The 13,614-nt window shown below is 46.2% G+C and overlaps 1 long non-coding RNA gene across 1 annotated transcript; it reads right to left on the reverse strand.

Annotated features, from left to right (window-relative positions):
- Nucleotides 1-746: 746 nt before the first annotated feature.
- LOC108350509 (uncharacterized) lies at nt 747-11,647 on the reverse strand. Its single transcript, XR_015684758.1, has 2 exons — nt 11,439-11,647; nt 747-1,329 (listed from the first exon to the last, which is right to left on the reverse strand). It is a non-coding gene; the product is annotated as an uncharacterized LOC108350509 (long non-coding RNA).
- Nucleotides 11,648-13,614: the final 1,967 nt, after the last annotated feature.

Consider the following 13,614-nt stretch of genomic DNA (forward strand, 5'->3'; position numbering starts at 1 on the left):
TGAGGCCTCCATGAGCTCGGAGTAGGCCCTGTAGTGTGCCAGTCCAGTGCGACTGTGCCAGTAGTCGGTGCACAGATGAGCAGTCCAAGAAAAAGTGCGGCCCAGCCTGGTGGTGAGGCCTCCACTCCTCCAGTCTGTGAGGGCAAGATGGGCGAGAGCAGTGCTCACATTCTGGCATGGTCCGTCAGGATATGCTGGGGAAGGGCCATAGTGAGCTAAGTCAGGGAGAGGACATCACTCTGGAAGACTGGGATGGTGTGAGCTTGGGTGGTGGACGGCGAGGTGAGCACACCCCAGAGGAAGCTGAGGAGCCTCGGTCAGGCAGGCTGTGACACGGCCCTTCAGAAAGGACCGCTTCTCACTTTCCCCTTCCCTGGCACCACTCAGTCCCTGGAGGGGTTAGAGCCTTAAACAAGGTCTCCCTGTGCTGTGCCAGTGTCTCGCCTGAAGCGGACCAGGAGCTTAGCTCTGTGTGTAAACAGTTGGATTGGGGCTGCTTGCGCCTTAGTTAATACTCTATAGGGAAATGTGGGGTCCTCGGCCTTCCGTTGGTTGGTTGAGGCACTTGCCCCCTCAGTGGATTTCAGTGCTGCTGAGACTGGAGTCCGACCAGCCTTCCTTGTATCCGGTTGGTGGTTTATTTTAGGACCTTCAATTCTCCATTCGCTGCTGTATTTCTATTACCCGGGATCATTTCCACAGCACTAAGCTGTTAGTATGCTCACACACTACCCTTCTCTGTGTGTTACGTCAATTCTTCTTTTTATTGTGGTAAGATACACAAAGCAGGATTAATCACCTGGCCCATTTTTAATGCCATTTGCTGCATGTGTGACCGATGTGAAGCCAGCACTACTCTCCAGTTCCAGAACATTCTCACCCACCTTTAGGAAACCGGATACCCACGAAGCAGTCACCCCCACAATCCCTCGCTCCCCTGGCAAACAACTTGCTTTTAATTTCTTTGAATCCCTTAATCTAGATATCTAAAATAAACAGATTTGTACGGATGTGATCTTTGGGCCTGACTCTCTGCGCTTGGCACAGTGCTTCCTGGTTCTTCTATCTGCCTTCATGCTGGGTGTCGGGTCTCATTCCTTTCTAGAACGGAGTGACATTCTGTTGTGTGGGCGTGCCACGTTGTGTTTGCCAGTCAACTGGTGGACCTTTGGCTTTGTTGATGGAGCTGCTGTAAACTCATGTCCTGGTTTGCACACCTGTCCTTAATCCTTCAGGTATGTGCCTCGGAGCGCAGTGGCCTGGTCACAGGATAATCGATTGCTTAACTTCTCATGGAAGGTGTGAGTTGAGTTCTCTGAGGGTTAGAACCTGTGGAAAGGAATTGTAGTGTAAAAAGGAACCTATTAAATTGGCTTACACACTTAGAGGCTGGCTGGTCCTTGCCTATATGCATGCTAGAGAGCCCAGAGACCCCGGATCTGCCCACCCCAAGAAGCTAGAAGCCTCAGAAAAAGAGGGACTGAACCGATAACAGTCCCACTTGGAGGCTGAAGACCTGGAGGCTTCCAGGAGTCACAGGCTTGATCACATCCAGAGCGGTCAGATGTTCATGGGTGATGGTAGCCACAGTAGCAGCGAGCGTGGTGTGTGCACGTGTTGCTTCCTTCTCCCCTTTGGTTCCATTTGGGTCCGTTGCGCAGTACCATTCACGTTCAAGCTGACCGTTTACCCTCAGTTGTTCTCATACAAACCATCATTCTCTTGAGAGGTTCTCACCCAGAATCTAGAATGCAGGCTGCTTTCCAGCCAGTCAGGGTGACAAGATCAGTCGTCATGAGCAGCTTTCCACAGCACCTGACTGTGTCCATCTGTGCCAGCGATTGGCATATTCCAGATTCTTGGCATTCCTTACTGTGATTTGATATAATCTTTATTTTTTTTTCTTTTTTTCGGAGCTGGGGACCGAACCCAGGGCCTTGAGCTTGCTAGGCAAGCGCTCTACCACTGAGCTAAATCCCCAAACCCTGATATAATCTTTATAAAGAGTGGTCATTACCACTATAAATGAACACACACACACACACACACACACACACACACACACACACACACGAGACAGAGGAGAGAGATAATGGCAGAGACTGCTGTTTTATTAGTAGTTGGTTCCTTCTTGTGCGTGGAGGCCATCAGTCTTCTACTAAGGCCACTGTGGACCACATGAGGCCCACACCTGTTATGGGAGGCAACCAGCTCTACTTGTTCCAGAAATACCTTCTCAGAACTCTCAGGGACAATGTTTAAGTATCAGAGCCTGTGGCCTAACCAAGTTGGTACAGTTTCTTAAAGTTTTTAATATTTATTTATTATTTATGTTTATGAGTATTTTGCTCCCGTGCGTGTCTGTGTAGAACGTGTGTCTGGGGCCTTTTGAGGTCAAAGGGCATCACATCTCCTGGAACTGGAGTTACAGATCTTTGTGAGCTGCCATGTGGGTGCCTCTGTCTCTTGAGTGCTGGTATTAAAGATGTCTCCCACCACTCCCAGCATTAAATATCCCTGACCTCAAATAATTCTTTGTGTGTGTGTGTGTGTGTGTGTGTGTGTGTGTGTGTGTGTGTGAGAAAGAGAGAGAGAGAGAGAGAGAGAGAGAGAGAGAGAGAGAGAGAGAGTTGTAAATCACCATGTGGATGCTGGGAATTGGACCTAAGTCCTTTGGAAGAGTAGCCATTCCTCTTAGCCTCTAAGACATCTCTCCAGTCCTTTGGTTTCTTTTATACAATTGTATTTAATAGTGTGTATGTGTGTGTGTTGTGAGAGGTAGAGTATGCCATGGGACAAGTGGAAGTTGGAAGATGATTTTTGTGGAGTTGGTTCTCTGGATTCTGGGACTTGAACTTGGGTCTCCGAGCCTGTGTGGCAAGCACCCTTACACGCTGAGCTGTCTAGCCAGCCCACTCTTGAGAACTCTCCCCGGTGTTTTCTATTATGGTTGTACTAATTTTTGTGTTTCTAGCAACTGTGCACGAGAGCTCTCTGCCCCACAACCTTGTCAGCATGCATTATTTATTTCTTCTGTAAGAGCCATTCTAACTGTAAAGTGGCATCTCGTGGGTTTGGTCTACATTACCGTGCTGGTGAATATTTTTTTCATATACTCGTTAAATACTTTGGTGTCCTTTTTTTGAGACATGTCTGTTCAGAGCACTTATCAATTTTTAATTGGATTGTTACTGCTTCACTGTTGAACTTCTGTTTGTTCTGGACACTAATCCCTTGCTGGAAAAATAATTTGCAAATATTTTCCCCCATTCTCTAAGTCGTCTTTTGTTGATTGCTTTTAAGTTTGATATAATCTCATTGGTCGATTTTTGGTTTTGTTTCCTGGTCCTGGCAGTATTTGTGGAAGAAATTATTCTTTCCATTTGAATGGTTTGGGTTTCTTCTCACAATCTTGTTTTATTTGCCTCAGAGCTACCCTCTCCCTCCTACTGGACCCTGGAGACAAGGTCTTACTATCTAGCCCAGGCTGGCCTCTAACTCTCTCGTCCTGAGTTCTAGGATTACAGATGTGCATTAGCACATCTGGTGCTAAACACTTTAAAATGGGAATTTAAAAGTTCATTTGGGGGGTTGGGGATTTAGCTCAGCGGTAGAGCGCTTGCCTAGCGAGCGCAAGGCCCTGGGTTCGGTCCCCAGCTCCGAAAAAAAGAAAAAAAAAAGTTCATTTTGGGGGTTGGGGATTTAGCTCAGTGGTAGAGCGCTTGCCTGGCAAACGCAAGGCCCTGGGTTCGGTCCCCAGCTCTGAAAAAAAGAAAAAGAAAAAGAAAAAAAAAAAGTTCATTTGGTCATGTGATGACTTAATCAACCCAGGTTTACCTTCAGGATTTTCTTTCCAGCTCAAATTTTAATAAGAATGTTTTAATAATAAGATTTGCTTCCTGGTAAAATTGTAAAACTCAAGACTAGTCATGAACTAACTCTAGACACACTAAAAAAACAAACAAACAAAAATCTCGACCAATCTTTAGTAAGGGCATCATCTATAGTTAAACGGCATTTTGAATAAAAATTAATAACGAAAAATAACTAACCAATGAAGAATTAGCTGCTATGGGAGACTCCAAACTCAACCATGTCAGCAATCACAAAAAATGTGAGTAGTTGGAGCATCTCAGGGGACAGAAGCAAAACCCAACTGTAGGCTGCCTGGAAGAAACAGACTTCAACTACAGAAGACACAAACCGTTTAAAAGTAAAGAATGGGGGCTGGGAATGTAGCTCGCTTGGTAAGATGCTTGCCTAGCATGCATGAAGCCACGAGTTCAAGCCCCACGTGGCTAGTCCCAGTCCTGGGAAGGCAAAGGCAGGAGAATCAGAAATTCAACATCGTTCTCAGCTGAGTTGTTTGTTTGTTTTGTTTTGTTTTACTGAGTTCAAGGGCAGCCTGAGATACATGAGACTGTCTCTGTTTTGGTTCTTTAGAGGAATTAAGATGACAAATACATATCATGCTTATACCAAACCAGCCTGGGTAATAACATTGGGAAAATGACATTTACAAAAAGAATGTTACTATCGGTGGAACAGTTCATTTTGTAATAGTAAAAGATAATCTGGGGCTGGGGATTTAGCTCAGTGGTAGAGCGCTTACCTAGGAAGTGCAGGGCCCTGGGTTCGGTTCCCAGCTCCGAAAAAAAGAACCAAAAAAAAAAAAAAAAAGATAATCTGTAATAAAAATGTGTAATCCTAAGCGAGAATTGTGCATTTAATAACAGCTTGAAGATGCATAATGCAAAAGCTGTTGACGTTGAGAAGCAAATAGGCAAACATACGATTGCGATAGACATGTCAATACCTACTCTCAGTGATTGACAGGACGAGGAGTATAGACTACATGTTTGTGTACTCATCCATCTCGGATGAGAAACCTGGTCCCCAGAACGATATCTGAAAATAAGGTTTGAGGTCTCGGTGGGAGGTCTCTACAGGGAGCACTGTCAGGCTGTGAACATCCAGAAGGGGGGAGCTGCGGTTGCCAGTCTTTGCACACACAAATCAATTATTCATAAACACTCACACCCAGACCCCCTAGGAAAGCTTTGCTAGGCCTCTTGAGTGTGGGCATACGGGGAACCCATGGGGCCGAGGCCTTGGGCATGGCTGTGCCCATGCCAATAATATACATTTACCCAGGACTTTACTCACCTCTGGCTTCCCCGCAACCCCCAACCCGGCTCCCTACAGAGCTGACTAGCTCACTGGCAACAGTGTATCATAAAGAGTTTAGGGAGAAACACCCTGGCCCTGGCTTGACCCTGAACTTAGACATTTGGGAATCCCTGTGATTTATCGGCCAAACAGTGTTTCAGAGTTAAAGGTCAAGAAATACTTCCGGCTGCCCTGTGGTTTCCCAATAGCTCACTGCGCATGCTTCAAAGACCCTATAAAAACTCGCCCCTCTGCCGTCTCTCTTCCCAGTCACAGTCATTCTGTGTTTTTCCCAAAATAAATCTCTCCTGTGAGTTTTGTTGCTTGGTGTGACTTTGTGGTATTCCTTGACTCTTGATTGCCAAGATACCCTTGCAACAGAAAAAAAACACTTTCTGGTGGCTCCACTCAGGCTCTTCTGTTGCCTGTGCTGTCAGATGTGAGCCACACCAAGACCTATCCCTCTCTCATCTCCAGTCCACCTACAGTGAACTCACCCATCGGCAGGCGTCCCCCAGCAGTAATTCAGGAAGTTTTCCCATCAGTCATCGTAAAACAATTTCCTGAGTCCCAGAAGTGACTGTTGAAGTGGAGGTACCCCAGCCATGGTATTTAAGGCTATGGCTGGCCTTCTTCACCGAGAGCCCCCTCCCTCTGCCCTCCCCAACCCTCCACCATAGCAGAAGAATCCTGGACCACCTTACGAAGGCCCCACTACAATGAACCAATCTGGATCCCAAGACCCCAGATGGGAAACAACTCCTCATGGTCTACTTCTTCTCCCAGAATTTCCTGATATTGGAGCCAAACTTAAATGCGTAGAAAGGGGCACCCTGACTCCACAGGCAAAAAGTCTTAGCGATGGACTTCAAGGTGTACCACGGGAGAGATGAAAAGGCCCCCAAACGAAAAACCCTGATGCTAGCTAAGGCCTTTCAGGTGGCCATAGCAACTGCCCAGGTTCCCTTGCCTCCCATGGCCTGAGAACCAACCTCCTGGTCTCTGCTTCAGATGTGGTCAGGGGAGTCATGGGGCCTAGGCCTAGGTCACTGAGCCCTCGTAAACCACTTCACCTGTGTCCATGTTGTCTGCCCCTGTGTCCTTCAGAGTATGGAGACATCAGGCCCAGATCATTCTCTAGCCAATCTCTTAGGCCTGGTCATGAATGACTGAAGGATCCTGGACTTCCTAGGCCTAACCACCACACTCCGACAGGAAGCCATGGGTAGGCATCATGGTATCAGTGTGAGTGATCTCCTTCCTTCTGCCACTTACTCTGATCTGACAGAGGTTTGAGGATCCACCTCCCCTTTTTATTCCCCTGTTATCAGGGTTGTGGGGGGGACAGTCTTACCAACCTCACCAAACCACACCACTCAGTGGTATCTTTAGGGGTATTCCACTTACCCACCCCTAGTGGTACCAACCTATCCCATCCCCTTGTTAGGGGAGGGGGAAGAACTCCGGGCCATAGTGGGAGCCTCTATTACCTTTGTTCCCTTCATCTGCTTGTCCCCAGGGTCGCTGGCCATTCCCCTCTGCTTTCTCCTCTGAATCACACGATCTGACATACCTTTTCTCTTGCCAGACTGACTTCCAAGTGCACTTAGTCTGGGACACTCAAAACCCTTTTATAGCCAAACATCACCCACTTCTCATGCAACTACAAAACCCTTTCACTCCTGTTCACGGCAAAAAGCAAGATGTCACCCTCCCACCCTCCCGCCTGGTTCTGGTTGTTTGGAAAGTTTTGTCTGTCTGTTTTGTGTGTGCAGATGGCTCTGTGCTTTCTAGTGTGTCCATCCATCTTGTGGCAAACATGGGAGCCGAGCCAAAACCAGGTCAGGCTCAGCTAAATACGTGAACGAGAGTGGCCGCCGCATGTTTTGTTTCTGACTGGTCTCCTTTGGGGTGTGTGAGCGTTCTGCGTTCAGTGTTTACCGGTTATCTCTGCTGCTGCCAGCCACCAGCCACCAGCACTGATGCTGCTTACCGTGGCTGCTTTGACAGCCAGGGTTTAGAATTTATCTCTCAGCTTTCTGGATTCAGTATAGCCAGGGTTCAATTGTCTTCTGAGAATGCAGATCCTCAAATGCTGTGGATAATATTAAAGTTGTTTTATGCTGTTCCACTTAATTGGAAAGCTGGCTCTGGGGTTGGGTGATGGCTCCCCCTCCTCTAGACCCTAGCATGCTTATTTAAGGGTTTCCTCCAAAGCCTCTGTCCTGTGTCAGGAGGGCCACCTGACTGTGACAGAGGAAGGAGAGCAAAAGAAGACAAAAGGATTTAAAGGAACCTGCCTTGCACTGTGGCTCTCAGCAATAACTTCTCATGGTCAGTGGTCAGATGGCAATGGGGAAGCTTAAATAAGTTCTGAAGGTCTAAGAAAGCGTCTGAGGGTGGGGAAGCTGATGTTTTGAGACACGGAAATGCAAGTTGTCACGGTATAAGAAAGTAATGTAAGGTATGAAAAATATCCAGATTCCTTTCCCCCTCTATTGGAAGGTGAGTTTCAATACTGATCAATGGCGTTCTGATAAGCTGATAACATACTGACTGCCGTTGGCTATCGCAAACTCAAGATTTTAGATTTCCTTCAGTTGTCAGAATTCTAAGTATAGACTTAGAGGTCCTTTTCATTGTGCTAAAAAGATCTCTGCCCGATCTCTATGTCCGTCCCTCCAGACAGAAGAAAAATGTTCATGCTTTTTAACCTGAAGCCTCTATTATGACTCAAAAGCGTGAATCCACCCCAGCTGTTAACTGCCTTTTCTATGGTGTGGATTTCAGTACAGTTACAAACAGTGGCGATGTTAATGTATCTAAAACTTGTATCTCTTCTTATAAACAATAAATTCAATAAAGTAAGCTTCGGGGAACTGAGAGAGTCCTAAGACTTGGATTCACCTCTCATAGGTCAACTGGACTAAAAATAAATTCAGCCTAAGTTTCCCCACCGCCTATTCCTGAGGGCACGATCTCTGTCCGTCTTGGGGCACCTCCCTCCCCCAATTACCAGGACTTATGGGCCCAAACGTTCCAAAAATATGTTCTTCCTTTAAGTTCCTAAACTTTAACTTCTGTCCCTAGTCTGTATCTATCTCAGCAAAGTTCCACTCGGCTGGTAAACACCATCAGCCGTGGACTACCAGTGCCCAAATGGCTGCGAGCCCTGGACTCGATGAAATCTGATACAAACCAGTCCACCCGATGTGATTGCCCCGTCTCTCCAGCCGGGCCAGCGAACCAGATGATGCCCCATTGCATGAGTCCCCTCCTGGCCTTTGACTAGCCTTCCAGCCTTCCTGGGCCCTGACAATAGTTTCAGTAGGAAGTGGTTACAGAAGAGAGCATATCACCCGCCCCTTCTAACAGGCTGGAGTATTAGGTCAAAAGGAAACTCCCAGCATAGGGGACAAAATGACTACCTCTAGTGCCTGTCAGTATACCAGGGAAGGTACCTGTTAAAACCAAATTGACCCAAATCTATCAACGGGTAGATTCTTTAACTGAAATAGTTCTACAATACGATAGGGCACTCTACCTGCTTTATGCAGGGCGAGGGGATTATTGTGTAGCTCTAAGGAAAAAAATTCTTGTTCTATACAAACCACTTGATAACCATTAGAGAAAACCTGCTAGGATTAGACCCACTAACAGTGGGGAAGGGTGGCCTTTACCCCTTTCTCAGGGAGGATCGCCGCTTCTAAACCAACCCATCAGGTACAGAAAAAGACAAGATCTGACAACGCTGGACAGAACTCAAAAACAAAAAAAACAAAACAAAACAAACAAACAAAACAAAAAAAAAACCAAAAAAAAAAACCCAAAAAAACAAAACAACCCCCCCCCCAAAAAAACCAAAAAAACAAAACAAAACAAACAAACAAAAAAAAACCAAAAAAAAAAAAAAAAAAAAAACCCGTAAGGAACAGCTCACTGCCTCTGGCCAGCAGATGGATCCTTGACAATCCAATATGGAGTTGGTGTTGTTCTTCTTCATCCCTTCTCCTCCTCCTCCAAATCCTAATTCTTTCCTGCCTTATACACTTCTTGTCTAGATTTTTTTCAATAAATTTGAAAGATGTCTAACCAGACCTTAAATCAGTTGTTATTACAGGATTATCAGCCCCTTGCCCATGGAATCAGACTACAACCCCCATAATGCCCTGATGGTGAAGATCAAGCTTGCCAAGGACTTTGATGTCCCCATACAACCGGAAGTAGTCTAATGATAATGTTGCCCTCGTTCCTGACTTCTGAATGGTTATCAAAAGAAAACCGCCCTGCCCCCTGCTTGACCCTGGAGACTTGGAAATCCAGCCCTCCTCCACTCCCCAACGCCACCTCCACCCCCGTAACTCAGCATTAACAGCCAAATGTTGTTTCAGAGTTACGGACAAGAGATACTTCCCACCCCCTACACTGGTCACTAGTCCACTGCGCATGCTCCAAAGAGCCTATAAAGGCCGTCTCCTTCACCCAGCCCTCTGCTGTTCTCTTCCCAGTCAGAGGCAGCTGCCATTCTGTGTTTTTCTCTTGTTTGAGTTTTGTTATGCGGTGTGATTTTGTGGTATTCCTTGGCCCTCCATTGCCAAGATACAGTTGTACTGGAAAAACACTTTTAGACAGAACTCGTGTCCTCCCTCTGGCCTCCCAGTGAGGGCGCACACAGCCTGTCTACAAGCCTCGCAGTGAGCTTTCTCCAGAAGCCAGCCGCACTGCCTCCTCCATCTTGGATTTCCAGCCTCTAAAACGAAGAGTAATACATTTCTGCTGTTCAAGCCACACTGCCTGTGCTGTTTCTGTGGCAGCCTGAGTGGGCCGACACTGACTGGAACATCGACTGGTCTGGCCGAGGGATGTCTCTCCAGCCCTGTTGCCCAACCACTTGCAGAATACAAACTTCTCCAGGTCAGAGGTAGCAATAAAGACCATAAAACAAATACAGTCATTTTGTTTGTGTAGTTGTTTGTTTGTTTGTTTGTTTGTTTGTTTTGAGACAGGGTCTTACTGTGTGGCTTTGGATGTCCTGGAACTTACACTGTGAACCTCAAACTGGGAGATCCACCTGCCTCTGCTTCCGAAGTGCTGGATGTGCACGACCATGCCCCACAAATCTAGTCAAAATAAAAAACCCTAGGAAGTATGTTCTCTTACCGTTGGGGAGCTAATTAGAAACGAGCACCAAAAAGGAATCCCCCTCCAATATCTGGAAATATACATGACTTCGCAAAGAAATCAAAGGGAAACTAGGAAGTCAAATTCTCAGACGAACTCCATCTCCTGAGAGTAGGCAGGTCTCTAGCCTCAGAAAAAGCAGCAGAAAACTCAGTGTCGCAAGCATGAGGTCCTGGGTTTGGATCCCCAGAACCCACATTTAAAAAGTCTGTGAGGCTGGCCTGTAATTCCAGCACAGGAGTGAGGTGGGCAAAACGGGAAACAGGCAGATCACTGAGGTTCATCAAGTGGCCCCATCAAAATGCCCAACTATCAGAGCTATGGAGATAGTAAAGAGCTTTCTATGTAAGCACGAAGACCTAAGTTTGGGTTCCCGTCACCATGGAAAAGCCAGATGCGACAATGTACACCTATAGCCCTGGCCCAGGGGAGGGACAGCCAGGCTCCAGGGGCTCCCTGGCAGCCGCTCTAGGCAGTACAGCGAGCTCCAGGTGAAAGTCCCTATCTCACAACCCAGGACTGTGGCTGGAGCACACACCGAATATCCTGCCGCTGGACGTGAGCTCCATCCCCAGAAACTGCATGGTGGGAGGAGAGAAGTGAGCGCCACACACACACACACACACACACACACACACACACACACACACACACACACGCAGTGGCATGGTCGCGCATGCTCAGGAATAAACAAAAATGTGAAAAAGAAAATTTAAAGGTGGAGAATAATAGAGGCAGTCACCCAGCCTTGACCTCTGGCCTGGACATGTACATATACGGGCAAGCACACATAACACATGCACACACCCCTATACACATACGAACCTTCACGAACACACACAAAATGTCAACTATAAATATTTTAAGAGAGAAACTGTGGCCTCAACATACACATATATGGGCAAGCACACTACACACACACACACACACACACACACACACACACGCACGAAGGTTCAGATGAGCAGTGTGTGCCTCTGCACTAGGGAGGTGGGCGTTCCCCCTTCCTCTCTCAGAGCATCTCAGTGGCTGCACAACAGTCCCATCTTACAGATGGGGAAGCAGAAGACCGAGAGGTCACCGCTCACCCAACAGTGTGAAGGGTGGAATCCAATCCCCAGCTCTGCCTGGCTCCGGCCTCCTTTTGCCGCGATCCATCGATGGAGACTAGACTTGGGAAACACACAGCCTTTTGTTTTATACAAGGAGGAAACTGAAGTCCAAAGAAAAGAAATCTTTGAGCTCCTGCAGCTGTTTCTTGCTTCCCGATTTATTGCTCTGTTGTTACAGCCTCTCTGAGGTGAGCGGAGAGACAGAACTGACTTATGTAGTGTAATGTTACCATGACACATAACTGCTGTTCCAAAACAGATAATCATATTTCTATCAGCCATGTGAAAGAAGAGTTAGTTGCTGAGCAACAGTGTGTGCGCGTGTGTGTGTGTCTGTGTGTGTGTCTGTGTGTAGGGGTGTGTGTGTATGTAGGTATATTTTGTGTGTAGATGTATATGTGTGCAGGGGTGTATATGTGTATATGTGTGTATAGAGATTTATGTGTGTTTATGGGTTTGTATGTGTATGTATGCATAGGGATGTATATGTATATGTAGAAGTGTGTATGTGGGTGTATTGGGTGTGAAGGGGTGTGTGTGTGTAGGTATGTGTCTGCACATGTGTGATACGCTGGACATGGAATTCAGGGCCACCGAGGCACATCTCTAGCTCAGCTGACAGTTATCTATCAATCTTGGGCCTGGGTTATGTCTGGTGCCCTTGCTGTGCCCCAGAACCCTCACCTCTCACCCGAAAGGACTGTGCTCTGGGCACTTCTTAGAGCAAGGTCAGAGCCTCCAAGACGTGTTCAGGATGATGGAGTAAAGAACATGCAGACACGGTTTTATGGTGAGAGGACTCAGGCTGTAGTCTTTTTGGTGCTGTGGTTTGTGGTATGGTGTGTGTGTGTGTGTGTGTGTGTGTGTGTGTGTGTGTGTGTTATGTGTATATGTGTTGTATGTGTATGTATGTATATGTATGTGGCATGTGTATGTATATGTGTGGTATGTGTATGTATATGTGTTTTGTGTGTATGTGTGTATTTGTATGTAGTGTGTGTATGTGTGGTATGTGTGTGGTATGTGTGTATATGTTGTACATGTGTGTGTATGTATATGAATGTGGTTTGTGTATGTGTGTATATATGTATGTGGTCTGTGTATATGTTTGTGTGCATGTATGTGTGTATATGTATGTGATGTGTGTATGTTGTGTGTGTATTGTATAAAATTATAAAAAAAGACTGTCTTTTACTCCCACTAGATCTGGCACCGCAGTGCCTCAAGATATCTGCTAGATATCTTGCCGGAAGCACACATCCCAACTCCATGGAGGCCTAGTGTCTCTGCCACCACACACTCTCCCAGCTCAAATCGCCACAAGAAAGAACACACAACACAATAACCTTTGACCCAATTGATGAGATATAATTGCCCACTTAAACATACAAAGCCTGGTACACATCCATCCCTTAAGAACATTCATAACAACCTGTATCTTAATGTTGGCTTCCATGTTGTCCCATGGCTACTCTCTCGTCTCCTTTCCTCTTCCGTACCCATCTCCTCCTATTCCTTCACACTTTTCTCCCACCCATCCTTCCTTCTCGTCCAATGACAGGCCCCATTCTATCTTGTACCTGCATCACTTGTGACATCACCCCACATTTCACCCTTTTTGTCTAATTAAAAAAAACTTTTCTCTCAAATATAAGCTGAGCACAACTATTATCATTTTGTAATTAAAAGCATAAAATATATCTAACACCCAGTCCAACACTCTATCAGTCAAATAGAACATTTAGTTATCCATTCCAGCCTAAGAAAGGCTTAAAACCTATGCTATATCCTGGCTAGCTTGTATACAATCTGATAACTATCTAATAAACTATGTATTTTCAGAGTTAAACAGCCTGATAGACTATGAGACTATAATCAGTCTTCAACCCCGTCAGAAATCTGAGAATGACCAAATATCTATACACATAGGAAGTCTAACACAGCTTCCAGAACTGAGAGGTTGTAGAGACAAATCTCCACCAGCACAGTTCTCTGTTAGCAACATGTGAGTACAAGTCTTCAGCCTTCTGGCCCCAAGTCAACTGACAGACTCTTGAAATGCAGATTTTTGAAGAGCTGATCACCCAGCCTTGGCAGAGCTTATCAGTCAACTATTCTGCATAATTTGTCCTTTTCTGGACAGTGTTAGTCT

The sequence above is a fragment of the Rattus norvegicus genome, chromosome 3 (assembly GCF_021556685.1).
Source record: "Rattus norvegicus strain SHRSP/BbbUtx chromosome 3, alternate assembly SHRSP_T2T, whole genome shotgun sequence".
NCBI classification, from domain to species: domain Eukaryota; kingdom Metazoa; phylum Chordata; class Mammalia; order Rodentia; family Muridae; genus Rattus; species Rattus norvegicus.